The sequence below is a fragment of the Aplysia californica genome, unplaced genomic scaffold (genome assembly GCF_000002075.1).
Source record: "Aplysia californica isolate F4 #8 unplaced genomic scaffold, AplCal3.0 scaffold00271, whole genome shotgun sequence".
NCBI lineage: Eukaryota > Metazoa > Mollusca > Gastropoda > Aplysiida > Aplysiidae > Aplysia > Aplysia californica.
Window position 1 is genome coordinate 307969 of NW_004797541.1, and position 7127 is coordinate 315095.

Below are 7127 nucleotides of genomic sequence, written 5' to 3' on the forward strand. Positions count from 1 at the left end.
GGTGGTCTCCAATCACCCACAAAACGGCATTTTTGAACAAACACGATTGGTTAAGTGCGAGCACACTGCAAGAATGCAATTAATGCAGCCTGTATTAATCAAGGGAATGCATCTGCTTGTACACAACAATTCGATTCTCCATTGTGGAAAAGTTTGCCTCTTTGAGTAAAATAATAATAACAGTCATTTAGTGCAGGGAGAAAAGAAAGATAGACAGACAAAAAACGACAGATGTTGGACGAACCAGTGATGCCCCCTAGCTACCCACCCTGGAGCAAATTATTGTGACAAACAAAAGGTGCACTACAGGCCTCCTGTTTGATAGATTCTTTAAAAACACGTCCCCAAAATGCCAGAGGCGACAGCTATTTCATTATTTTGATACAAATGTTTAGAAAGTAACGGGTATGATATTATTGTATGCCCAGAACAGAAACAAATATTGCCACGAAAGAACTTCTATTCGAGAACCGAAAAACACGTTATTTTTTCTTTTTAATCAGCTCCGGTCGCGATCTCGAACATCTTTTAAAAACTTTATTAAAATTTTTCGCGTTTGCCCTTTAACTTTTAGAGACCAAGACTATCTTGCAGTGTACTATCTTCGTCAGTATTCAATCTTTTGGCACAGAAAGCGAAAATTAAGAGATACAGTGCCAGGTCGTACTAGAATTAAAAATCAATTCTTCCAAACACTATCGCACTCGGCGTTATCTTTTGCTTGATTTGCGATTCTTGCTCCAGCCCACCACCTATCCTTGGGGAGTCCCGACGTTCTGTTCTATTCACCGCCCGGGCCACGTTTCGTTTACCGCAGCCTCTAAGCCAAAAAGTAAACATTTTGCTTGCCCTCCGTAATTTATGGTGGCTGGTGGAACGGGGTGTTTACAGTAAGATGGCAACCCGCAGAGGTCCCCGACACTAAGGTTTTTGGCGGGTAGGTAGACCTCTCGCTCGGGTGAAGTCGGGTGGTATTTCGTCTGCCTTCCCCTTGTGAAGAGATCGTCTTGCATGGAGAGAGGGGAAAACACCTGGAGACGGCATTCCCTCCCTCCAGTAATAAATCTGGCCTGTCAACAAGCTTGTTGTTTTCCTTCACTTCTGTCTGCTGTTAAAAACGCAAAAAAACACAACCAGAAAAAAACGCGAAAAAAACGCAAAAAAAAAAAACAACAACAAAAAACACCCATAGGTTAATTTGCATATTTGTTTGAACGTTGTCTCCGAGACGTACGGTTCGTTTATTTGTTTTGTTTGGGATGAGAAACATCTACCTGCCTGTGGCGCTACAAAGCCTGAAATATCTGCAACGTTTATGGCATTGAGCTTGGTTAAGTACGGATGAGCATGTGTATAAATGTGCTGAAGACAGCTACGGGTATTTAATAACACCCTTCCAACCCTTTTTACCCTGCAAGAACTAAAAAGAAAAGCAAGTGAACATACGAAACGTCTATTATAAGTTGATCACCAAAGTCCTTCTCTCTCTCTCTCTCTCTCTCTCTCTCTCTCTCTCTCTCTCTCTCTCTCTCTCTCTCTCTCTCTCTCTCTCTCACCCACAGAGGCCCATCCCAATAATATTAGACGTACGTGTACATATTTCAGAAATCTGTATAAAACATGAAACCCGTCATTCTCCTGGCTCACTCTTTCCAGCTCTCTCAAACTCCCCAGAATAATGAGGCACCGGTAATAAAGCATATTAAATGTATAAGAAACGTCTGGCTCAGTTCTTCAATACAAAAAGGCGTCGGTAGCCTAGTGGTTAGGCTCTCGGACTCGCAACCGTAAGGTCGTGGGTTCGAATCCCGTCAAGGGCCCGACGTTGTGTCCTTGGGAAAGGCACTTTACACGAATTTTCCTCACTTAACCCAGGTGAGAATGGGTACCCGGCTATAGACAGCGAAAGATCTTGTCAGTTTGTTAGTGTTTGAGCGCTTAATCGGCTGCTCGCACTGTATGCTTCCCGGGAAGCTGAGAATGTTTCGGAATGTACTATGGTCTGCTGGGGTAATAATATAGTGTAAAGCGCATAGAGCCTGCTGTTGAGCGGGGATATGCGCTATACAAATGCTATCTATTATTATTATTTATTATTAAAAGCACAGACGGAGTACATGCATACAACATAGACCGGGAAGTAAAATCAGTTCATTTAAAACAAATTAATTCTTTGGAAAACTAAAACCAATCCTAATTAATTGTCATTCCCCGCCACAGCACACGCAGTCTCAACAGAGCTAAGGACGTTATGGTTAATTAAAGTGATTTCGTTATCAGTGTTTTCGTTCATCGTTCTTGGCACCACGGAGGACATTATCTGCACTAACCTGGTTATGTCTTAGGCGTGGCGGAAGAAATCTTTATTGGCAGTTTCCTAGTCAGGGGGGAAAAGCTTCTTTCAGGGGGAAGGATATTTGGCAGAAAGGGGATGATGCAGACAATGCGTAAACATTTGGCGATAACACAATAATGTGGGTTTTTTGAGGGAACTGACATAAATAGCTCTTATCAAGATCGGTGAAAAGACGGCATGGGGGGAGGGGGGGGGGTCTGAAAACGGGGAAAGGGGGTAGTTCTCACGAAACAGACATGAGAAGACAAGATATATATCTAAAACATTATTTTGAGAAGTACCGATATATGGAAATAGCGCGCAGGCGAGAGAGAGAGAGAGAGAGAGAGAGAGAGAGAGAGAGAGAGAGAGAGAGAGAGAGAGAGAGAGAGAGGGGGGAGGGAGAGAGAGAGAGAGAGAGGGGGGGGATACGCAGAGAGAAGGAATAGTACAGCAGTTTGTTTGAGTATCAGGAACACTTCGACATCATACTGGTCATTTGGGGGAGGGAAGAAAGCAAGCCAGACACATTATAGAAACAACAGAGAGAAAGAAAAGAAATAAAACCAACCAGTGACGCTCACCAACAAAACTGTATTCAATAGTATTAATATAGTGATTAATAAGTTCACAACGATACATGAGGACACATAAAGCTACATGGCAAAGTCCCTCTAATCTTGTGATCTTGTGATCACTTATCGCCAGACGCCATGAGAAAAGCATTTACCAGCAACGTTTGAAAGATGTCTGAGCCGAAAAGCCGATTTACAGCGAGCGGACAGAATGGTCTCTTACTAACAGTTTTTATTTGAGTAATGTTGTGTGAGTAAAGAGAAACACTTCGACAGAACAGGGAAAATGCAGGACAAGCTGACAGACAGAAATGATCCTTTGTTTTGGGGGTCTTATTTTTTTAAATAATTTTTTTGTTTGTAAAGATAAGCACATCAAATCAGAGGTCATTTTGCAAGACAGGCAATCTTACTCAGGTTCTCTGTGTGCAACCGTTGGTACTAACCGCCAACACCACAGACGCTTGCACAACAGCAGTCATAGTAACTGTAGGGGCAACAGCAGTAACTGCAAAGGTACAAATACCAATCACACCAACAACAGGAATGATATAAGAGCAAATGTAATACAGATAACAAGAATAATAGCCTCCCTTGTGCAAATTTTTGAGAAAAGTAAGGCCAAGATTATATTTTTTTGTAGCAGAAACAGCAACAGTACAAATAACGTCAACAGCAACAACAGAAACGATCAGAACAACAGTAATTACAAGAACAATCTTCTCAGAAGCAGAAATAATGGCATCCCGTGTGGTACAGACAACTTCTGAGAAAAGTTGGGCCCAGATTTTGACAGTGGGAGCAACAGCAGTAAAAGCAAGAGTACAAATAATGCCACAAGCAACAACATATTGGTTGATTTGCTTGAGTAAAACGAACCATATAGACACAACAATGGTAATTTAGTGTTGGGAAAAAGTAAGACCGACAGACCGACGAAAATAACAGTGGGAAAGAAGAGAAGAAAGACCTGCCAGGGAGTGACGTACTCCAACCACATGCAGCAACACAAAAGATGAAATGGTACAGGTTAGACGCCCCTATCACACTATTAGGTCATTTATAGTTTTAGTAGAGGTTTTAAGGCGCTCGCAACTGCATAAGGTCATATGAGCGCCAGAAGATTAGAGGCGTTACAAGAGAGAGTAACAAACATAAAAAGAAGAAGGGGAGATAAGGACGATAGATGTTTGATAGAAGAAGCAAACCACACCAGAGCACCTGCCAACCACCCACTATTAGGTCATTTAAGATGTGGGAGCTCCAAATTTAACATCGATCTCCGAAATGAGAGCCCAATGGGAAGTTCGTGTAAAGTGCCTTTCCTAATGACAAAATGTTGGACCGAGCTGAGGCTCCAACCCCCCGATGGACAACTGAGGCTCCAACCCCCGATGGACAATCTCACGATTACGGGTCCGGTGGCCTAGCCTCCAGGCTACCGATGTCAGCTCAGCAACAACAGAAATGACGAGAAAATCAGTAAAGACAAGAACAATTCTCCAGAGCAAAAGAAATGGCGTGACGTGAACAGCCTGCATAGACAAATTCTGCCCAAAGTGGCGCCACAATTTTGAAACTGATCGCGTCACTGAGAGAGTAAAATCGCTTCTCTGATTTCATATCTGGGGTCTATCAAGGGCGGTGAACCATAATATAGCGCCTGGCCACCGTTGGGAGTCTCAGGTTCAGTCCATGACACCGAAGAGGGAGAGAGAGAGAGAGAGAGAGAGAGAGAGAGAGAGAGAGAGAGAGAGAGAGAGAGAGAGAGAGAGAGAGAGGGAGGGAGAGAGAGAGAGAGCGAGACAGAGACGGAAGAGAGAGGGGGAGAGATGAAGAAAGACATTGAGAGAGAAAGAGAGAGAGATATATAGATACATAGATAGATAGAGAAGCAGAGAGAGAGAGAGAGGGGGGGGGGGAGACAGAGAGGCAGAGAGACAGAGACAGAGAGACAGAAAATTCGGCCACGGTGTATCTTATTCTATACAGTCAAGGCTGTCCCTAACTTGCCGGGTCAGAGTCACCAGCCTGAATTATCTACAGTGTGAAAGTATGGAATGTTCGTTAGAAATTTAGAAAAAAAAGAACACTCTGACCACTTCCCACTTCTGTGGTAGACAGTACGAGGACACGTCGAAAAAATTTTCCTCCAGGTCCTCTTCAAAGCTTATTAACGCCTCTGTATTGTTCAGGTCGTGCAAAGGGCTTTTTGCTGGAGAGAGTAGAAATGTCAGGGAGATGGTGTGAGGTGTCAAGGTTCTGGTGTGAAATTTTGTGGTATTCATTCATTGGGGCTACACAGGCGTTTTAGTACGTCCAATTTCGGTCTCGAGATTTGGGTTTTCGGAGGGGGTCTTCAAAGTTTCCCATCCACTTGGCTTAGTCAAATCATAGATGGACATTGCATTTTGGAGGTCCTGTCTCTTAAATGACCATAAAGAGCTGAAAAAAAAGTCAAGCCCACAATGCATTAACGACAGACCTCTGTCGGAAAGTATTATGATTATGTATACAATATAATTATGTGTTATTCGTTGTTCACAGGGAAAACAAATAAAGCTGCCAGCTCACTAGTAACATCTTTCACTTTTATTCGTACCCAACGAAAAAAAAATCAAATGTAGTTTCGATATGATTACCACAAAACCCCAAAATAACCCCCCCCCCCAAAAAAAAAACAACAACAACCCAACAACAACAACAATAACAACCCCCCAACAAACGAACAAAACACAAAAACCTGATTGTAGCGGGGACTCATAGTTTACAAAACATCAATACGTGAGTGGAAAACATGGGCTGAAGTAGTCGGAGCATGAACTTTGAGCAAATCTATTAAGAAACAATCAACACCCCAAAGAAAAACCAACCTAAAACAAAATAACAACAAAAGGGAAGAAAACCAAACCCTTTGGCCAAGAAACACGAGCGACATCAAGTCGACACTAACGACCCCCAACTACCTGCAGCCAGGAACCATCGAGCGAAAAACAGCAGTAATGATGTGTAGCTTTTGTAAATGTTTTATCCTTCCCCCCCCCCCCCCCCAAAAAAAAAAAAGAAAAAAGAAAAAAAAATCTACACAATTTATAATCCAGATGGTGGGCTGTTTCTACTCTGCCTGTCAAGGCCAAATAGCTCTGTGTTGTATACCGCATCCCATCAGACTAAGAGGGAGATTTTTTTTACTCGATAAAATAACTACGCCCCCCGTTCTTTTGGGATCGAACTAACTTTTTCTGACTGCATCTGGTTCTGATCTGAGTCTGACCACTACACCATAAACGGCATCGTGAGCTACGACATAGACAGAGCTTGAGTAAATCTGAGCAAGCAAAAAGTCCATCGACAGTACATGGTAATTTAGCAAAGTAAAAAGTAGAGTTGTTCCAGCATCCGATCCGGACATTAGGGATTGCCTTGTTAGTGAGACAACCTCCTGGGCCTTCGGCATATTATTGTGGTAGGGTGGCCAGTTCCTTTCCACGCAGCCTTTACTTCCGCAACTCGAAGGGTCATTTAGTGCAAGGAAAAAAGCACGACATAGAGAGGGAGAAAGAAACAGCAGAGGGAAATTTAATGCAAATAGGATCAACTTGTGGCGTCCTCAAACCAACCGCAAGCAGAGTAAAATAATAATGATAATAATACATAAATGTAAAAAAAACCCCACCAAAAGCAAGAGCAAGACATCGAGACTGAAACAAAAGACAGAAATCAAAGAAGTAGATCTAGATCTTGTGCGCATTACAAGCAACAATCCGCTTGACAGAGCTTTCAAACAAGAGCTAGAGCTAGCTGGCTGATCGAAGGAAGGACTGGGAAAGTCAACCAATCGACAAACGAGCCTGGAGGCACACAGAGGAGAGGGGTAGCCCCACAATCCGACATCTGATATGCCCCAGTTCCGGGCAAGGGGGGTAAATTATGCACGTGATGCTAACGAGGGAGAAGGACGACAAAAACCACCCAAGGGAGACTCGAGTATATCTCTGTGATCATCTCCACGAGAGCGCAGGCCGAGTCTCGTTTGCTTGCTTCCATATCCCAGGCTTTGTGATGTATACATTACGGTATTACTAATTTCGCTTGCGTTTCTTATCGCTAGATTCTTCTCATTTTCTCCGACCTTCACAGCATGAAGAAGCGCAGTGGAGCTTGCATAAAAATACGTGTGCATAAAAGTAAGGCCAAGATTTATTTTTTTGTAGCAG